Here is a 20,846-nt window from a genome sequence, read left to right on the forward strand (position 1 = left end):
TGAAAACACTTCTCCTGTTTCACTCCGCCTCCACATAGGCTTGTTTGCTGCGCTTGGGTTTTTGATATTGTACTTTGGGGACTGCATTTTAGTGCATTGTTTTTGCTATACAATCTGAGCATATCTTGTGTGGCCAGATATTTAATCAAAAGACATTTCAAGTAGGTTAACAACACAACTGAAACAGTACACAGTGTAACAATTCAGAGGAAGATACTCAAGGTAACATGCTTAATGGATTGTATCTATGTATAGCAAAATGTAACCTGGAGGTAATACATTTTTTTTTTTAAGTTCAAGAAATACAAAAAGTACAAGAAGACAAGATGGCCTACCCAGTTTAATAAATAGAAGTATATCTAGAAGTATGGTCACTGTGAGGAGTATACACATTACATTCAGGAAATTACAAAGCAGGAAAACAGTGAACTGAAGAGTAACCATTTGAACAAGACTTCAGGTTAATATTCAATAATAAAAACAGTTGAAGGATTTAAACAAAAAAATTCTCTGAACATTTTGGTCTGTCAAGTTTTTACTCAATTTCATATTATCTCAACTTTACATTGCCCCAGAGAAACATAAGTAGCATTTTTACATAAGTAATTCAGCACACCAATCTATCAGAAAGCCACTGCTATCTTTTACTTTCAGTAGGCCTCTTAAAAACAGAAAGTTTCTTGATACAAAGTGACGAATAGCAGCGCGGAAATTCATGAACTTGAAATAACACATCCTATTATCCAGGTAGAAAGTGAACACACAATTTAAAATGAAGATGACATCTCTCTCAGGAGCAGAGAATCAATCCTATTACTCATTTTCACCTGTAACTGAAATGTGCATTCTCAGCTCAGAAATGCTGAAATGACCTGTCCAACACACACCACTGAATGGCAAATCCAGGATTCGTCCAGGCAATCAATCAGGTGCCACGGTGACTTCGCTTAGAAAAATCAATTTCACATACATACACCAATCAATTTCTCTAGAATTTCCACACAGCCCTAGCACAATAATAATTCAGGATCGAGAATTGGTGGCTGGATAGTTAATTAAAAGCCTGTGTTCCCGGGACGCCTGGGTGGCTCAGTTGGTTGGACAACTGCCTTTGGCTCAGGTCATGATCCCGGAGTCCCAGGATCGAGTCCCACATCGGGCTCCCAGCTCCATGGGGAGTTTGTTTCGCTCTCTGACCTTCTCCTCACACATGCTCTCTCTCACTGTCTCTCTCTCAAATAAATAAATAAAATCTTTAAAAAAAAAAAAAAAAAAAGCCTGTGTTCCCTTTTGGTTGAGGATCTTTCAGATGTATCCAGATTCAGGTGGCAACAATTTGTCAGTGGAACACTGGATCATTAGTAACTTGCTAGCCAATGCAAAGGGTTTTTTTCTTTTGAAGCAAAGATACAACAAGGGGTGAGGAACTTAAATCATGGCAGGAGACCCTGTAGACAAGCAAGTAGCAAAAGTCTTCACCCGGGGGGTCTAAGAAAGTGACTAAGCAACGTGGGCTGGTTATGTGAGTAGTCCGATCTAAACCAGGGAGATATTTCTTCAACACTGCAGGACAAGATTTTCCCAACACAGTCCTTTGAACAAGCCCTGATTCGGTGAGCACAATATCTGGAATCAGAGGGAAAAATAGTCTCTAACCAGATTAATTATTGGGCCTGGCAGGCATGGAACTTCACCTGGTCAACAAAAGAACACGTACCCAGACATCCTGATTCTAAGAATTAAACACTTCTTTGCATGTCAATTTTCCTTAACTAGTCATCATAGCCTAAGATAGTTGGCCCATATCTTTCATGATGAACAGCCCTTGTCCTCTGTCCAGAGACTTCTCTGGCCCACTCCTCCAGCATGAGCACACGCACATACACATACAGACACACATATGCTGGTGGTGAGCCCTTGCGGGTCACATCGGTGTTCAGCAGGAAAGCTCTCTGTACACATGGGATTATACATCATGTTCTATCATACTGGTAACACATTCTGGAATTTAAACAGAAAAAAAAGTTCTTAAAATCCCAAATATGAACAGCAATTCTTCGGGAGAAGAAAAAGGCAGGCCCTAGAAATGCTAGAAAAACACTCAGGAAGAATAGAAGATTTTATCAAAGTACCAGTCAAATCTGGATAAACAAGACGAAGGCAGTCACCACCAGGTCTGCTATTACATATATTCTGTGTCCAGTGGACAGAGCAGTACACAAGGTTCTAGTCCCCACTCTGCCTGAAAGCCAGGAGGTCTCACACAAATCACGTCAACTCCCCGAGGTTCCACGGCTTCTTCAGTAGAAATGGGGACCTAATATGGGCTGCATGTTCTCACAGTATTCGGAGGATAAAGTGAAATGATGTATGTGAAAGCATCTGTGAGGTATTAATACTCATCCAGAAAGATGAAGTCTGTCCATTAGCAGGTCACTGGATACACCTGCAGTGTTGGGCAGAACTTCTAGAAGAGTTAAAATGCCCTCATGACCACCCTGAAGATTATTGCCTCCTCACTGTACTTCTGTTTGACAATTCATGATGCTGGTCCGAACAGCTGGGCGCTGGGAGCCTATCTGAACCTTATGAAGCCCAGAATGCCCCATTCTCCTTGTGCTGTGCCCTTGAGTATGTCCATCACACCTCCCCAAGCATTCAAACATCCCCATTTGTGTGCCCCCACAGAAGTCATAAATGCACACTTGCCATGCAGAACACAAGGAATTTCATAGAAAAGAAAAAAAAATATTTAAGTGTCAAACATCCTTGATGTGTGTCAATGGCAGTCTACCAATCGCCGACCTTAAATTTTCTACAGCCAAACAGAGCTCTTGATCAACTTTTCATTAGAAAGAAAAAAAATGCTCCAAAAATCACCACAGAACCGATCATTAATAACTGACTTACATGGACAAGTATCTTCCAACGTGAGAAAAACCTAATTTCCCTTGAAGCCCACTGGACCTTATCAAGCTGGACAGGAAATAGAACTTAGCAGCTGGACGGGAAAGAGGCCAGAGGCTCAGCCACAGAACCAACACACACACTAAGGCAGTGCTGGAGAGAGAGCCCACCAGTCTGCTCTCTTTAGCAAGTCTCCATCCCTTCCCAATTCGGACCGCTCTTAGGAAATGGAACCATTTTCACATATCCATTTGGGCCAGGGTGGGGAGGGTTGTGCATGAAGAGGTTCAGGAAAACTGGACTAAGGCATTAGTTAAGCTGAATGCACTCCTCTTCTCTTCCGGTCCCAGGTTTGACAGGTGAACATGAACACTTACCACGAAAATATTGCTGTGAGGAAATATCTACAAATCCAGTAATTTGTCTTTCCACGGCCCCTCACTCTCCTGGCCGGTCAAGAGCACCTGTACAGATTCCCCACTAAAAATCCTTAATGATGAAGAGCTGTAAAGGCTTCAGCTAGGAACGCCGACCCCCCAGCCTGCCGGAACTTCCTCAGCACCTCACTCTGCCTCTCCTAGCACCTGCCTGCCACTGGAGTTCTCGTAAGTAAGCTGCGTATATCAAATACAGGCCCTCGTTTTCATAGCACAAAGGAGAAAGGAAAAGGACATCATCTGACGGACGTTCAGTAGGAGTACTTAGCAGGAAGAGGCTCCCAACTGCCAACTGAATTGAATAATGTATTAAGCAGTAAAAAATATTAGTTTGCAAAAGATTTTGGATCTATGTCCTGCAAGACAATCTAGATTTCAAAGCATGAGCACAGAAATGAAAAAACTTGATGTCAATAGATAATCGCACACAGACCTCAACTCTGAGTATTTTAACTTAAGTCACCATCACTCTATATTGGCTTTTCAACGTCTCCAGATTGCCATTTTCAATCACTCTTCTGCTCCTCACTATTCAATGATATGTAATTTCAGGTAACTTTCTTAATCTCTAGTATAATCAAAGTATTTTGTAAATGCCCAGAGTATTAAAAAATGTAATACATTCTATTAATGTTACATAAGTAACCAATGTTTTTTATTTATTTATTTTTAAGATTTTATTTATGTATTTGATAGAGATCACAAGTTGGCAGAGAGGCAGGCAGAGGGTGGCAGGAAGCAGGCTCCCTGCTGAGCAGAGAGCCTGATGTGGCTGGATCCCAGGACCCTGAAATCATGACCTGAGCCAAAGGCAGAGGCATAACCCACTGAGCCACACAGGCATCCCAACCAATGTTTTTTTTAAATAACCCTTTGTTCCGTTTGGGATAATTAACATTACAGACCATAACCAACGGCTTATCCCACAGTGGAGTCTGAATATGCTAAGAGTGAAATCTATTAGCACACTGGGAATTTAACACTTAGTCCCATTTGCAAAATAGCTTCTCTTTGCCTCAATTTATTCCAAAGCATATAGGATTAAAACTAAAATACCAGAGGACAGAGATACTCTTGTGAAAAGCAAAGGAAGATAATTATTTCTTGGTAAAAACACACTGAAGAGTAGAATGGTAAAATCAGCAAACAGATCAATGATTTCCAGGGGTTGGAATGGGTGGAGAGGGTTGACTACAAAAGCACAAAGAGGACTTTGGGGACTGAGGGCACAGTTCTAGGTCTTGAGTGCATAAGTGATTATATAAATGTTGCGACTGTCAGAATTCATCAAGGGTACTTCTAAAGAGCCTAGGTTTTACTGTATGTAAATTATACTGCCAGGAGCCTACCTTTTTAAAAAGGTTATTATGTCTAAATCCATGTGCTCGGCACTGAATTGAGATTATACTCAAATATGCAGTTCTCAAGTGTTCTATATGTAATTACTAAGAAAGTTACCAGCAAACAAGTCAAGCTCAGCCTTCAGTATTTTATATAATTATTACATATTTGTAAGTATTATATAAAATGCCTCAAAACATGAACTAAAATTATCACAAGATGTAGTTTGCATGATTACCTGAATATGTATTTATAGAAAACTGCAGTGTTTACCTCTTACAAATGGACATATTAATATCTACTAAATGTTAATTATATTTTAAGGGTTAATTTACTACTAAACTTTACCTCTTTCAGATTATTAATAAATTGAGGAATATAAAAGGCCATTAGATTAATTTGAGTCCCTCAGAACCACTACAAAATGGATTCCAAATGTGTTTCTAATTGATTTCTGGGGCTCCAGGGTGGCTCAGTCATTAAGCGTCTGCCTTTGGCTCAGGTCATGGTCCCAGGGTCCTGGGATCGAGCCCACGCTCAGGAGGAAGTCTGCTTCTCCCTCTCCCACTCCCCCTGCTTGTGTTCCCTCTCTCACATTCTCTCTCTCAAATAAATAAAATCTTTTTTAAAAATTGACTTCAGAGACTTTCAAGTCTCAAGTGTTACACGAGACTGGCTGCTTTTGAAAACATAAGAATGTTTCAGTAATACAGCTGGGAAAAAAAAAAAAAAGATTGAATGTAAAATGGATCCTAAGATTATGGTTTAACACCTATTGATGAACAGACCCTTACATTTTCCCTCTTCCTGGATATATGCAGAAATATAGATTTCTCTGCAGAAAAAAGAAGTCGAAGTGTTATAGTCACAGCACATTTCTATTTACAATACTCACAGCACAAACCTTTCTTTTCACATGTTCACTTAAGTAACAAACATCTTTCCCCACAAAGGACAATATCCACTGTGCGTTCAGAAACTTAAAAGTAAAAATCCCAATGGAATGCCCATGTAAACACTGAAAATCTAACAAAATAAGACAAAATCTTTTCTCCAAAGTGTTGCATGCCACACCAAAGCACAACGTTGTTTCATAAACCAGTAACCGGTTTTCCTAAACTAAAAAAAAAAAAAAAAAAAAAAAAAAAAAACCACTGGAACCCAAAGTTTTATTTTTTCCAAAAATAATATTCCCTTAAGTTTATGCTTTCAATTTGAATTAGGCACGAATGGCAACGTAAAGGGGTAGGAAAGCAGCAGCTAGGTTCCTCATCAGCAAATGAAACGACTAGATCTTAATCTAGCTCCGTTTGCCCAGGACAGAGACAACTGTTTTTGTTATCACTGAGGAATGCCAGTTAGTGCATTCAAAACACTGGTCACCTGCTTGACCCACGCACACCTTCCCAGCCCCGCACAACTCAAGCATGAAGTCCTTGCTCAACTTTCCCACTGTCACCATCTCATCCTCTGTCGGGAAATCCACTGAAAAACATCCAGTTGGTTTTTTTTTTTCTTTCAAAAGGACACACATCAATCCGGAGCGTAGAGGCACAAACTGACTAACTAAATTAACCTGCCAGCGTCTGGAATGAAAATACTTAGAGCATGACATTTCTGTTTCCTGTAGTTTTCAAGAAAAGTGGTTTAGGGTGGGGGGGAGGGGCAGGGATCTTTTATTGTTCTCAATATGACTGGTTTCCCACCCCAGGATTTCACACAGAAAAGCAGACAAACCCCATCTGGGGCCGAGGTGCACTCACCTAGCAGGTGAACACCAGCCCGGCGGTCTCTAAAACGCCGACCCGTGCTCCTCCCGGAGGGGTAGGTCCGGGCCCCGGGCTGGCGGCCACCCGGCGCGGAGAGCGAGCGCACCTCGCGCAGCCCCCGAAGGCCAGCCTACACCGCAGCACTGGAAGCCCGGGTGGTCCCTCCCCGGCCCGGCTCTCCCGCCGCCTCCTCTCCACCCGCTGCAAGTTTCCACGGGCGCTTCTCGCAGCTTCGGCGCTGCCGGCTACCGAGCCGCAGGGGCGCGAACTGGGATTCAACAGGTCTGGGAGGCAGAGACGCGGCGAAGATCACAGACGACTTAACGAGGAGCCTCCCCCTCCTTTTAAAGACAGGGGGCTGGCTGGCCGGGGGAGGAGGGCAGGCGTCCAAGGGCCCACGTGACCACCAAGCCCGCTGCGCGGAAATCTCGGGAGGACGCGCACTCCCCTGCCTTGCCAGCCACGCTCACCTGCGCGAAGGGGGAAGCCCCCCCCCCCCCGGGAAGAGGCGCTCCGCAGGCGCCCTCAGGGGGAGCCCCTCCCGCCGTCCGCACTGTAGGAAGTGTGGGGCGGGGCCTGAGAATGTGCTTCAAACCAGGGTCGGGGTGAAGCTGAAATTGATGCTGCCCGACTGGGGGCCATACTGGAGGCATCACCTCCCTGGACGCTGACCCACGTGGATCTGACAGGGGCTGGATGCTTCAGTGTCACTGAAGTACAGAAATCTAAGACTCCAGTGATGCAACTAGAGAGGTTTGGGGTTTTCCCAGTCCCGGGTTGCAAGCGCAGGTTCGTGGCACTTGGCGGGGGGGCGGGCAAGCCACGCGGCCGAGGCGGGAGGTGGTGGCTGCGGGCTTTCCGCGGCTGGCGCAGAAGGCCTTTCTCGTGAGGGCAAAGATCCCAGGAACCTCCTCAAACTCACCTACTGCAAAGCAACACCTGGGGGGGGGGGCGGGGATCTGCCTCCGTGGCGGCTGCGCCCCTCTTCCCTCCGCAGCGCCTCCGTCGAGCTCTCTGCACGCGAGCGTCCCCTGGTGGCAGCTTCAGTTCCCCAGTCTGCGGGGTCCCCAAGTTCTCCTCACCCACCCTGCAGCGGCCCACAGTGAGGAGTACCGACCTCATAGTCATTACTGAAGCACCCGGCTTGAGGGCAGCCACTGGTGGCAAAAATCCAAAGGCAAGTTGCAGATGTCCCATAGGCCATTCTGGGTCCCCAGGGCCACATTTGTGTCTAACTAATCACCACACTATCCATACACACGGCAGAAGGGATGTGGTTCTTGATCCGGCTGTGACTCCAGATCTCTGATAAAAGAAGACCAGAAGGGCATTTGAAGGAAGACTTACAATGCCAGCCTCAGGTGCTGGGCTTTAGCCAAAAATGGCCTAGACCAACTCTAACATGCTCCGGGTTTCTAAGAGTGAGGTTCACAGGTAGTGAAGGCAGGCTCCACATATGGAGAGCTGCCCTCTTTATAAACAGTTGAGAACATGGCCAGTCCTCGGCTGAGAAAGACTAGAACCCAGGTGAGAGCCCAAAACTCTGTTCTCTTCCATGCGCATGACTGCAGTCAATCAGAAATGAAGATGTCTTGAATGTCAGGACACTAGATCTCCCACAAACAAGCCCTGCCTCAAAGCCTCCAGCCACCTGACAGATAAACGTCTGCTCGCCCCAGAACTAGAGTTCTCTGTTTGCTGTGATGCTTCCTTCAGAAGGTGTTCCACTCATGGCAGCAGCATGTTCTCTTTTTAAAGACCCTCAAACATCCACAGAAGTGGTTACATAAGGAAACCTCATTGCCGGGAATAAAAGCAGAGAATGAATGGGAGTGAGTGCATTTCCTTCTGACTCACCCTGTGGATTGAGAAAGATAATGGTACCTTAGGGATGGAAGCTTTGCCTGGTTTAATGCAGTGAGTAGGGAGTTTATTCCAAAACTAAGAAGGGACTCTGAGACAGTTAATATCAATGTCTACACTGAAAAGCAACCTGAAATCTAGGTTTAAGGACCATGCCTCTGTTAGAAGATCCCCTTCTCTTTTCCACCTCACTCTTGACCTCTCTAAGGAAGCCCCTACAGAGTAAGACACTGAAAGGCTTTCCTCTTCCCAAAATATTCTATAACAGGGACCGAAGTCCTCACCATGCAAGTCATCCTTTGGGGTTAAAGCATTGGATTGTTAAAATTCAATCATGTTATATATGATGAGTACTACTAATCTACTAGCATTTGCCATTACACTAATGAGATGAGTTTATGAGATGAGCTAAATGTCACCTAGGAAAGAAAACAAAGGAGGTTGGCACAGGGCAGGTACAGTTTTGCTGTCGGAGGAGAGAAACCCTCTCCATCTGGAGGCACCTTCCTCATCTTTTCATCCTGCCCATTCTCTGTCCAGTGAAGTCTTACCCAGCCCAAAGCCAAGAGCTTAAGTGAAGACAGCGATAGCCCCGAGGAATGCACACACTGCCTTCCCCACAGCGCTTTCCCGGCGACCAGGCTGCCTGCGTGGTAATGCTACAGTTCGTGTCTGATATCTCTGGAGTCCCCGAGCTGGAGCATCATACCGGCGGTACGCACCTTGTTCAACCCAGACATTCAACAAACACCTGCCACAGGCTTCAACTTGGAAAGAACAGAGGGAAAGCGGAGAGATGTTCTATAGGAAAGATCCCATTAAGAGGCAAAACAACCAAAAGCTTGTTGAAGGCAAAACAACCAAAAGCTTGAAGAAAGCAAAAGCTGATGTGGAGGGGAGGAGTCCTACAAATCGCGGAGCGCTGCAGGGTGATGACTTTGGATTGTCGCACTTTCTTCTCTGAGCCTGGGATGAACTGGGAGGATTTAAGTCCTGGGATGCTCTGACCTGCTCCGGAGGATAAAGGATCAGGCTGTTTCTTCATGATGGGTGGTTATAAATTGGTCTGTTTTAAGAGGATTTGGGAGATGTAACCTTAAATTTAAGGAACTACTGAGAGAGAAGGGGAAAACTTGTTGCACAGTAGTGACACCTTCATTTGTAGGTGATGAATTGGAAAGGTGGGATTCCTAATGCTTTATGTCAGGTTATTTCAGCTGCTCGTGAATCAGGGTTTCTAAAATAAAATTTGATATTTGAAAATTGGATTTGGGTAGACAGAGCTTTTTAGGATCATGTCTTTTGTGGAAATAAAAATGAACATAACATTTATGTACCTTTCCAACCCCGGCACCACAGGGGGGCAGGCTTGCCCAGGTTTGGCTCAGTTTTATTTTATTTAATTCTCATGACTTGCCTTTGGCTGTCCCTGCTTTTCAGATAGGGAAACAGAGCCTTAGAGAGACGACATTTCTTTTGCAAGGTCATCTATGGGCATATAGCAAAGTTTTCTACCTACCTGTGAATCCTTTGCTTTCTCCTCTGTTATAACTGTGAGTTTGATCTTCCTTGTGTAAACTGAGTCATATTTGTCTTGTAGAGCCTGGCTATTGCTGAAGGAAGTCTTGTCAAGTTCTTGTCTAGCCATGATGATCTGTGTGCACATTTATATAACTTTATTCTTTACTGACATGGGTTTGACTGGAACTGTTGGTAAGGCTGCCAAGGACAGAAGCAGCAAGGTAGCCCTAACCTGGTAGGTAAGTGCCCAGACCACAGGACAAGGTTACTCTGACCTGCTGATGAAATGAACCACATGGGCAGCTAGCATGTATAATCAGCTCCTTATAACTTACACCCATCTGTCTCCATCTTGGTCTTTGACATTTGCAAACATACAGGTCAAATAAGTTTTTGTCCTATCTAACTGCTCCTTGAAGGTACTTAAATTCTGCACAAATCTTTTGCATAATTTGTTTTTAATTTGGATCCATTTGAAATCAAACAACAGAAGAATCTATGTTCCTATCCTGAGCCCCAGCTGTGATTGAAGCAATTCTCTTGTGAGCTCTAGCAAAGAAATTCGCCTCTGGAGGTCACTGGCAGGAATGTGAACACCCTGTTGAGAAAGAAAATGTTAAAGAACTGTTAGAAACCATGGCAAATTGTAATATGCAATTTCGCAAATGACTCCAGTGCAATTCTGGAAATGCAGCTTCTCTACCTCTTCTGGCACAGAATAAAATAATATTAATAACAGGTCAGACAGTGTAATAATCCCAAATAGGAGGTCAAAAAAAGGGGGGGGAGTATATAGACAGAAATGACTCAAGTGGCCACAGATTCTAATAAGAACATCTGCTTCCATAGAGTTTAGAATTTTAAAAAATTGAAGTTTTTTCCACTTCTCGTAAATGTATTTGACATTTTCAAGTTCTTTGTTCATATCATGGAAAGTTACTAGAAATGTCTCATTTTGTCAAGTGCACATCGCTTTAATGGCTTTTATAAAAATGTAGACCCCATCCTTTGTGTACAGAGTGTTCACATATGTCATTGCTCTATCTGATGAGTCTAACCAGAGAGAGGAACGGTCTTCTCCATGATTCAATCTCCCTTTTCCCTGAGAATTACAGCCAGGAAATAAACTTCTCCAAGCAGTTTATATAGCTTCTGAGGGGTGACCGACGTTGTCCAGTGTGCTAGGGTCCCTACACTCTCCCCCTTTTTCACTTCTTTTAACATCTCTACAATTTTTTTTTTCTGTCTATTCAGGCCATTTGCTCACTAATCTGTTCTGCCCCCGTTCAGGCCAGAAGCTTCCTCAGCCTGCTCCCACCTTCTGTACTCTTCCATCCACCAGCCACAACTTACCAAGAGAGCTGCTATCCTAAGGTGACATTGGCTTTTACAATGAACAGAGCACACACATGGCCATGTCATGCTTTGATTTCACACCAGCTCTGTGACAGTAATTTTATCCCCATTTTTGCATGTAAGGAAACTTCATTGAGTTTGGTAGATTTACACTTACAGGAACACTAGTCCTCTGACTTGTTCTGTAGATCCAAACCTGCCTCCCTGAGGGAAATTCATTTCCTGCGTTGCTGTCCCTGGGTGGGGTTTGAGGGAGGAGGAGGTCCCTGAGGGTCCGTGGGCTTTGTCACCTGACCCCACTCCTGCTCTCTGCCCTTCCCACTTTATCTCAATCTTAAATACCATTGAAGGGGGATAATCATTGACAACTTTTTCTTTTCTTTTCTTCTTTTCTTTTAGAAAGAGAATGTGCATGTGAGTCAGGGGGCAGGCAGAGGGAGAAGAAGAGATTCCTAAGCAGGTGCCCCACTCAGTGTGAGCCTGACTCAGAGCTCGATCTCATGACCCTGAGATCACGACCTGATCCAAAATCAAGGTCAGACACTTAACTGACTGAGCCACCCAGGTGCCCCTCATTACAACTTCTTTGATTATTTTTACTTTAAAATTATCCTGACACTCAGCGTTACGTTTATTCTTTCATAAAACCCTCTTCTTTGGGACTGCTTCTTGCCCTCCTGCATTTATCTCTTTGTGAGAATACCTTCTTAAGGCTGAAGAGTCTTGCCGGAAGTGCTTATGCAGCAGACCCAGGAGAACCTGAAGGTATTTGCTCTCAGATGAGGAGGAGATAACATTCATTCAGCAATAGCTTGTAAACACTTTATCTGTACTATTTCATGTAATCCTCAAAACTGTCTTACAAGGGAGGCCCTATTTATGTTCCCATATAGCCAATGAGGAGACTGAGGCTCAGAAATTTAAGTAATTTGCCCGCTATCACACAACAAATAAGAGCAGAGGGTTCCTACCAGATCTGTGTCACAGCAACACCCATTCTCTTTACACTGCTGACCTCCTGGAGGCTTTATAGTCTAGCAGAGGGGAGGAGACCAATGCCCAAGAAATGATCTGCAGTGCATGTTACAAAGGATCAGAGACAAGTGAATGGTGGAGATGGGGAGTTCTGTGGACATTCAAAGGATTCCTCACAGAATCCTCTTAGAGAAAAATTTGGTTCCTCTTAGAGAGAAATTAATCCCCAGAGCTTGTTTCCTGAGCTCACTGAGTTTCAGATATGGGAGGTGCTGATCTCCCAGGTTGGGGGTGGGAGGGGCGGTCTCTGAATTCTGCAGGTGCCCAGGTTCAGTGTTGTGTCTTTCTCTTGACGTCCCTCATTCTTCCTGGCTGCTGGAAGTTGCTCAGGGCACAGGAGTTCTACAGAGGAGACGGAGAACACACGGGCCGATCGAGCCCCACCGCTTAGCAGATGTACCCCCTTGAATGAAAAGCTTTTCTGGCCTCTTTGATCTTCGGTAAAAACAAGAACACAAGAATGTCCTGCACAAGATGTGATGATGATGAGCTGTAACCTGTCTGACAGCTGGTAGGTTCTCCACACAGGATGGCCTTTAAAAAAATCCACCTGTCCTTGGAACAAAGGGCTTCACAGGTGTGGGGAAGACTTGGCAGAGGAGGCAGCGAAGAGCGGGTGTGGTGCTTAGAGAGGTTTGGGCTCCTGGGGTGGTGGACACAAGAATTAAACGCTCTGGCAGGAGCTGGTTGCAGAACTCGGCATATATCTCTTCAGGCAGGTCCAATGGTGAAGTGAGTTAGACCCACAGACATATAACCCAATGTAAGCCTGATTTAAAGCAGAGTTTTTCCACATCCCTGGATCATGAGTCACCTGAGTCACTTGTTTAGAATATGGATTCCCAGACCCCCTCCTCCCCGATCTAGCAGGCTCTGAACCAGGAGCCCTGGGACAGGTCCTGGAAATGCACATTTTCCCCAACCAGGTGATTTTATGATGAGGGAAAATTGGGAAAACATTGCTTTAAAATGTTCAAACTTCTTAGATGTCCACTAGATAATGGAATCTGTGTAACGGGTGATTTGTCATCCCTATCTTATAGGAAAGATAACTGAGACCCAGCAAGCTCAGCACTGTGCCAAAATCTGTTCCCACTGGCTCAGGAGGGCTAACTACTCTGGAGAGTTAAATACTCGAGGAATTTGCGATTCAATTGTTAAACCAATCGCGGCTACACTGTGGATTTCACTTGGCCAGAGAGGAGCCTAAGGGTGCTGTTTCCTTCAGAGAGCACGCAGGTCAGTGATAGACGTGAATACTTCTCAGCTCTTCTCTGGGTTTTGATTCATGGCTCACTCTGAATACTGTATTGTCTTTTTCTTTAGGGAATCCACAAGTACTATACGCAGAAGAACTTCTTCTTTATTTTTTTTTTAAGAATGGTTTGCTAGCACACCACCTAGCAAAAGTAATGTCTTGTTAGTAACTGGGCCAAGTTCACCTGTGTCCTTACTACTGGTCTAGGTACTTACTACGAGGTCCTTACTACTGGTCCAGACATTTTCTCCTCCTGCAGTTAACATCCTTCATCATCCCTAGCACCTCCAGTCCTAGATAGATTTTTTTAAGGGCTCAAATTCTACAAAGGACCACCAGCTATGGAGTTGGATCATATTTTCGAATTAGAGGATCTGAGCATTAGCTTTACACAACAGGGTCATGTCTCCCTCTAATGGATGGTAAAGAGTAAGACAAGTAAGATTTCTACTTGTTGAATCAGAAGGCTGTGTATAATTTATCATATGTGATATATATAACATGTGTTGAAACCATATATAGTAACTTAAGCAGCGGATTTCCAAGAGCAGCACAAAAATGTCCTTTTGTTTTCATTCACTCAATATTTCATTCATTCGGTATTTATCATTTACTTAACTATGTTTCAGATATTGAGGTATAAAGCTGTGAATGACACCACACAAAGGCAAAGAATGAGAAAACTCATGATATGAAAGATTGTCAAGATATATAAAGGGAAAAAACCACAGAACAGGACGGTTATGAATATGTCATTTGTTTCGAGGCACCTGGGTGACTAGGTGGATTAAGCATCTGACTCTTGATTTCGGCTCAGGTCATGACCTCCGGGTCCTGGGATTGAGCCCCATGTCCTGCTCCACACTCAGCGGGGAGTCTGCTCAAGCATCCCCTTTCTCCCTCTCCCTCTGCTCCTCCCCCTGCTCTCTCTCTCTCTCTCACTCTGAAATAAATAAATACATCCTTGGAAAAAATAAAATAAAATAAAATATAAAAATTTTATCATTTGTGGGGCACCTGGGTGGCTCAGTGGGTTAAGCCTCTGCCTTCAGCTCAGGTGTGATCTCAGGGTCCTGGGATACAGCCCTGCATCGGGCTCTCTGCACAGCGGGGAGCCTGCTTTCCCCCCCACCCCCACCCCGCCTGCCTCTGTCTGCTTGTGATCTCTCTCTCTCTGTCAAATAAATACATAAAATCTTTAAAAAATATATATCATTTGTTCAAAAGAAAGGAGAAAGAATACATACACACAAACTCACAGAAAATATTTCCAGAAACATACACAAAAAATACTACTAACACTAATTGGTTTCCTTACAGAAAGAAAAGATTATCTGGAAAATAGAGGTAAGAGAATTTTTGTTATATTCCTTTTATATATTTTTAATTGCAAACTATGTGAAGGTATTTCCTAATCAAAAATAAACAATGGAAATTAGCAAAGCAAGTCCTGTGTTCAGTTACTTGGGAAGACATTCACATACACATATAATAACCATGGATAGAAGCATGCACAGTGTGCTCGCGAGCATGGGAAGAGGCATATATTCTGACTGGATGGGAAGAAGAGGTGGAAGCAAGAAAGCTCTTTAGAGACCAGGTCAATGAGGACCTTCTATGCCAAGATAAAGAGCTTTCACTTTATCCTGTAGGCAACAAGCCATTCAAAGACTTTAACAGGAAAGTAAAAAGTAGATTCACATTTTAAAGGATCATTCCAGGGGCTCCTGGGTGGCTCAGTCGGTTGAGTTTCTGCATCTTGGTTTCAGCTCAGGTCATGATCTCATGGGTCTTGAAATATGCTCAGCAGGGAGTCTGCTTGAGGATTCTCTCCCTCTTCCCCTCCCCTCACTTTCACAGGCTCTCTATGTCTCTCTCTAAAATAAATTTAAAAATCTTTTTTAAAAATAATAAAATAAAGGATCATCCCAATGGCCATGTGGGGCAAGATTGCAGGAAGTCTCAACTAGACTACAGCCAGACCCCTTTTCAGTAACTTTCTTCCTTCAAAGACCTATTTTCTAGGGTTGGAATGCCTCAGTGTAAGAACAGAAATAGGCTTGGCTGAGTCTAGGTTAAAGACAATTTATGGAATCTATTCAGATTACTTGTTCTTGGTCTGCAGAAAAGAGTAAATTATCCAATAACTGTAATTTACTTACAGTATCCTAGGCACACTAGCAAATACTGAATGGCATCTCACTAGTCCTTGCAATAATCCTATAAGCTAGGTCTGAGTATGCTGCTCAATTTTACAGATGAGAAGACCGAGACTCACATAGGTTAATGGCTTGCCAAGGTCAAATAGCTCAAAAATGAGACAGATGGACTTGAGCCCATGTTTTCAAGCATGGGCATACACAGGGTCTCTCCTCTGAGCTGTTCAACCAAACCCTCATTTCCTCTCACTGTCAAACCTGACTTCTAAAATATGCCCCTTCTCAACCCTCTTGCACTGCTGGTGGGAATGCAACCTGGTGCAGCCACTCTGGAAAAGAACATGGACTTTCTTCAAAAACTTACAAATAGAACAACCATAAAATTCAGCAATTGCACTACTATTTACTCAAAGGATACAAAAATACAGATTCAAAGGGCTACATGCACCCTGATATTTATAGCAGCGTTATCAACAATAGGCAAACTATGGAGAGAGCCCGAATGTCCACTAAGTGATGAATGGATCAAGAAGATACGGTGTAGGGGGGGGCGCCTGGGTGGCTCAGTGGGTTAAGCTGCTGCCTTCGACTCAGGTCATGATCCCAGGCTCCTGGGATCGAGTCCCGCATTGGGCTCTCTGCTCAGCAGGGAGCCTGCTTCCCCCTCTCTCTCTCTGCCTGCCTCTGATCACTCTCTCTGTCAAATAAATAAATAAAATCTTGAAAAAAAATACTCCCCTCCCTTTAAAAAAAAAAGAAGATATGGTGTAGGGGTGCCTGGGTGGCTCAGTGGGTTAAGCACCTGCCTTCCTCCTGCCTTTGTGCTCACTGGCTTTCTCTCTCTCAAATAAATAAACAAAATCTTTAAAAAAACAAGATGTGAGATAGATATAGATATACATATACATATACACACACATATATAATGGAATATTACATAGCCATAAAAAAAATAAAATCTTGCCATTTGCAACAACATGGATGGACCTAGAGGGTATTATGCTAAGTGAGGTAAGTCGGCCAGAGAAAGACAAATAGCCTATGATTTCATTCATCTGAGGAATCTAAACAACAAAACAGATGAACATAGGAGAAGGGAAGGAAAAATAAAATAAGATGAAAACAACTACAATAGACTCAATGATAGAGAACAAACTGAGGACCAATGGAGGGAGGTGGGGGGGTGTTGGGCTAAATGGGTGACGAGTTCTAAGGAGGGGACTCATGATGACCACTGGGTGTTGTATGTAGTGACAAATCACTGAATTCTACTCCTGCAACAATACTGTGCTGTATGTTAACTAAGTAGAACTTAAATAAAAATTTAAAACAAAATAAGATGAAATAAAATGTTCCCCTTCCTTCCAGCAGCCCTAGGCAAAATGGCAGAAGGAGCAGTTAGACATTTTTCTCCTTCTCATTGCCTCTCCCAGCTGCAGCCTCCATTTCCTCATCTCCCTCCCCCCTCCCCTCATCTCTTCCCCCTCTCTTCATTTCCCTCCTACCTCCCTTCCCCGCTGGTCTCCGTCCGCCTCTCCACATCACCATCTCATCTCCTCTCCTCTCCTTCCGTCTCCCCGTGTCTCTCTCTCAGCTTCCCCGTGCTTTGTGGTTCTTCCGCCCTGTTCCACTGGAGATGCAGGCCTTCTCTGCACCTTTCCCCAAATCAGATCTCCTGAAATGCAGGACACTGAGACAGAGAAGGACTGAGACCTTAAAATAAGGTTCTAAGGGTGGCATTTCAGGCATCCTCCAGCACTGAGGACTGAGGCGGGCTAGGAAGACAGCCAGTCTTTTTGCAACTTGCTGAGTAAAGTACGGTCTTCGCAGATGCCTCTTCTGTCACATGAGGAGCTCCACATATTTACTGCAAAGAGTAGTTTACGGCATTAAAATGGAAAAATTAAAATTACATGGGGCGATCTCACAACCTTGAGATTCTAACTTGAGCCAAAACTCCGAGCTGGGTGCTTTGGCCAGCTGTGCCAGCCAGGTGCCCCTCCATACCATTAGATTTGATTTGCTACACTTTTCTTGGCAATTGATCTGTGATTTTCTTTTCTTGGCACATCTTCATCTGGTTTTGATATCAAGGTAATGCTCTCATCCTGAAATGAGTTGCAGTTTGTTTTCTCTTTGCCCCATGAGTTCTTTGGGAGTTTTTTCCTTTTCTTCTGTGTTCTTTGGGATTTTTCAACTTCATGTTATAAACACCATACTGTGTTTTTTTGTTTGTTTAAAAGGCCCGTTATCTTTAGAAGAGATTTGAATTGAGAAATCATGTCTTTTTACCCATGTAGTTAGTATTTCTGGTGTTTCCAGCAAAGATACAGATTTCCATCTGGTATCATTTTCCTTCTGCCTGAAAAACTTACATTTCAAAGAAATGAGGGACGCCGGACTGGCTCAGTAGATAGAGCATGTGACTCCTGATCTCAGGGTTCTGAGTTCCAGCCCTGTGTTGGGTGTAGAGAGTACTTAAAAATAAAATCCTTCTTTAAATTACCATTTAAAAATAAAACACAAAGAAATGAGCTATTTAGCCACAAAAAAGATATGGAAGAACCTTAAATGTGTATTTCTAAGTGAAAGAAACCAGTCTGAAAAATCTACATACTATTAGCTTACAACCATACAACATTCTGGAAAAGGTGAAACTATGGAGGTGGTATAAAGATCAGTGGTTGCCAGGAGTTCAGGGAGAAGAGGGGGAGCACAGAGCATTTTTAGGGCAGCGAAACCATTCTGTGTAACACTGTAATCGGGGATAGATGAATGTGCATTTGTCAAAATCCATAGAACAGTACAACACAAAGGGTAAACCCTAACTACAGACATTCATATAAAATCTGTCAGTATAGGTTTATAATAATGAGCGTATTACACTGACGCAAAATGTCAATTACAGGAGAAACTGGGGCCATGGAGGAGGTATAACGTAACTCTACTTCCTGTGCAATTTTCCTGTGAAGTTAAAACTACTCTAAAAATTAAAAGTCTATTTTTAAAAACTATTTCTATTTTTTTACACTGCAGATCTGCTGGTGATTCATTCTTTTAGCTTTTGTACATCTGGAACATACTTGTTTTACCTTCATTTCCAGAAGGTATTTGTACTTGTAATATTTGTAATTTTTACATTGGCAATTCTTTGTTGTTGTTCCTTTAAGGATGTTGTACACCTAGCTTCTCAATTGTGTATTTTGATGAGAAATATTCTGTCATTCTTACCTTTATTTATTCAGGCATAAAATATTTTTTTCTTTTCTAGCTTCTCATTTCTCTTCATCACTGTGTGTCAACCAGCATTCAAGCGGAGAATCGGAACCAAAGAGAGATTTGGTTGCAAGGAATGGGCTTATGTGATGGTGTGGGCTGGCTAAGTAAGCCTGAAATCCACAAGACAGAGAGTCAGGAAGGGCACTGGAACTCTCAGGCTCAGGAAGAACTCCATCTTCTAGAAACAAGCTACATCCGACCTCTACCTGGGGAAGACACTGGGGTTGTGGACCACTTCTCTCTCTGACCAGTTTCATTTACTTCCAGCTGCTTTCTGAGACTTCAGAAAGGCCAGAGGGCTGGCCTTTGGTACTATTGCTAGAATCTGCAAGTCTACCCCCATTCCCAGTGTATTTTGTGGAGACAGAGATGGAAACGGGCAACATGAAGAAACGTACATGGATGTTCAGCTATTTCTCGTATATCATGGTCCAGCATTTGTTTCAGAGCTTGAACAGAAATTCGAATGGCTCTCGGGTGCTTGACACTGCCATCCTGAAAGACACCTATGAGAGAATTAATCAGGTTATTTCATGGAATTCATGGGCTGAGAGCGTCTATTTCTCTCTTAGAAAGAATTCTGAATGGAAATCTTGGCTAGATCATCCCTGGGGCCTATACTATACCCCGCCCCCACCAACCTGTAACTCCCTTTACTTGGAGGAGAAAATTCAATTTAGATGCCTCCCTCTACTTGATCCTCCCCTCTCACTTTTTTTTTTTATGGGTTTTATTTTTTGTAAGTTTCGTGAGGCTCAAACCAACAGCCACAAGATCAAGAGTCACATGCTCCCCTGACTGAGTGAGCCAGGCATCCCGTTCTCACTTTCTATCCTTAGAAAGCTCGCCAGCAGGAACAGCACGGTTCTACCAAATCCCAGTTCTCCAGCCCGATAGCCCATGCACTGTGGACACATTTAGGGATGCAGCCCGAGCAGGCTACCTGGACTCCTTAACCACCACCCTCTGACTCCATCTCTATCCCCTCTCCTTCTCGCCACTTGGAAATGAGAGCAACTGCACCCTTAGAAGCCTACTTTCAATAGTCCTTCCACAGTCACTTTTTTTCTCCTGAGTAGAAAGTCCTGATAATTTTCCAAAGCTACAAAGCAATTTTGACATTATTTTTTTTTATCATCCTTAATCACTAGTACATAATGCCTGATAAAAGGGAATCAGACAAATCAGGAGCATAAGTTTTATCAAAAGGAAAAAAAAGAGACTTCTGTTCAATTCCTTTCTACCTCTTACTAGTATTTCATATTGCACAAGTGGCTTAAAATTCCTGAGCTTCAGTCTCCTTACTTGTAAAAACAAAAACAAAAAATGGTGGCAATAATACCCAGGCATTTTGTGAGAATTAAATGAGATAATAGACCTAAAGCATTTGGCACAGTGCCTCATATGCAGTAGATATTCAGTAAATGGTAGCTATTATTGCCAAATTCTTTTTTCTTTACCACAATGGGTAAAAGAATAATATGGCATTTCTACATTCCCTCCAGAATGCAAAAATGAATTAATACACATCACTGCTTAAAGGAGTATGTTATCTAAGTGGAAGGCATTCCACAGCCAAGGATCCTTGACATAATATGATTTTAACAAGACCTTTTTGGTTATAAGTAATAAAGAATCTTGACTCAAGGGGCCTACACAGAAGGACATGTAACACCTCATCAACAAGTCTGGGTGTAGGGCAGCACCAAACTGCATTCCAAATTCAGAAGCTCAATATTGTCATTAAGTCTGTCCTTTCCAGCTTCTGCGGTCCTTGGTGTGACCCATCTCCTTCTAGAGTCTAGACAACTAGAGTCATTCAAGTGTCACATTCAGCCACAATGTGCAGAAGAAAAGAGGATTACCTCATCCCTGGGTCTTTTCTGAAAGCAAGGAAAACCTTTCCAGAAGTTCCTCCAGC

The 20,846-nt window shown here is 43.4% G+C and overlaps 1 protein-coding gene and 1 long non-coding RNA gene across 2 annotated transcripts in view; both read right to left on the reverse strand.

Annotated features, from left to right (window-relative positions):
* The window catches only part of ESR2 (estrogen receptor 2), a 71,076-nt gene extending 64,175 nt beyond the window's left edge, over positions 1 to 6,901 (reverse strand). Inside the window, exon 1 of the mRNA XM_004738912.3 lies at positions 6,449 to 6,901. The gene's annotated coding sequence lies outside the window, so the exon portion shown is untranslated. The remainder of the gene's footprint in view (positions 1 to 6,448) is intronic.
* Positions 6,902 to 10,279: 3,378 nt separating this feature from the next.
* The window catches only part of LOC106005688, a 28,458-nt gene continuing 17,891 nt past the window's right edge, over positions 10,280 to 20,846 (reverse strand). The window contains exons 2-4 of the long non-coding RNA XR_001179234.2: positions 19,324 to 19,431; positions 18,878 to 19,035; positions 10,280 to 10,436 (exon numbers count right to left, since the gene is read on the reverse strand). This is a non-coding gene — a long non-coding RNA (uncharacterized LOC106005688). The remainder of the gene's footprint in view (positions 10,437 to 18,877; positions 19,036 to 19,323; positions 19,432 to 20,846) is intronic.

Source organism: Mustela putorius, unplaced genomic scaffold (genome assembly GCF_011764305.1).
Source record: "Mustela putorius furo isolate JIRA1106 unplaced genomic scaffold, ASM1176430v1.1 tig00000129_pilon_pilon_pilon, whole genome shotgun sequence".
NCBI classification, from domain to species: Eukaryota; Metazoa; Chordata; class Mammalia; order Carnivora; family Mustelidae; genus Mustela; species Mustela putorius.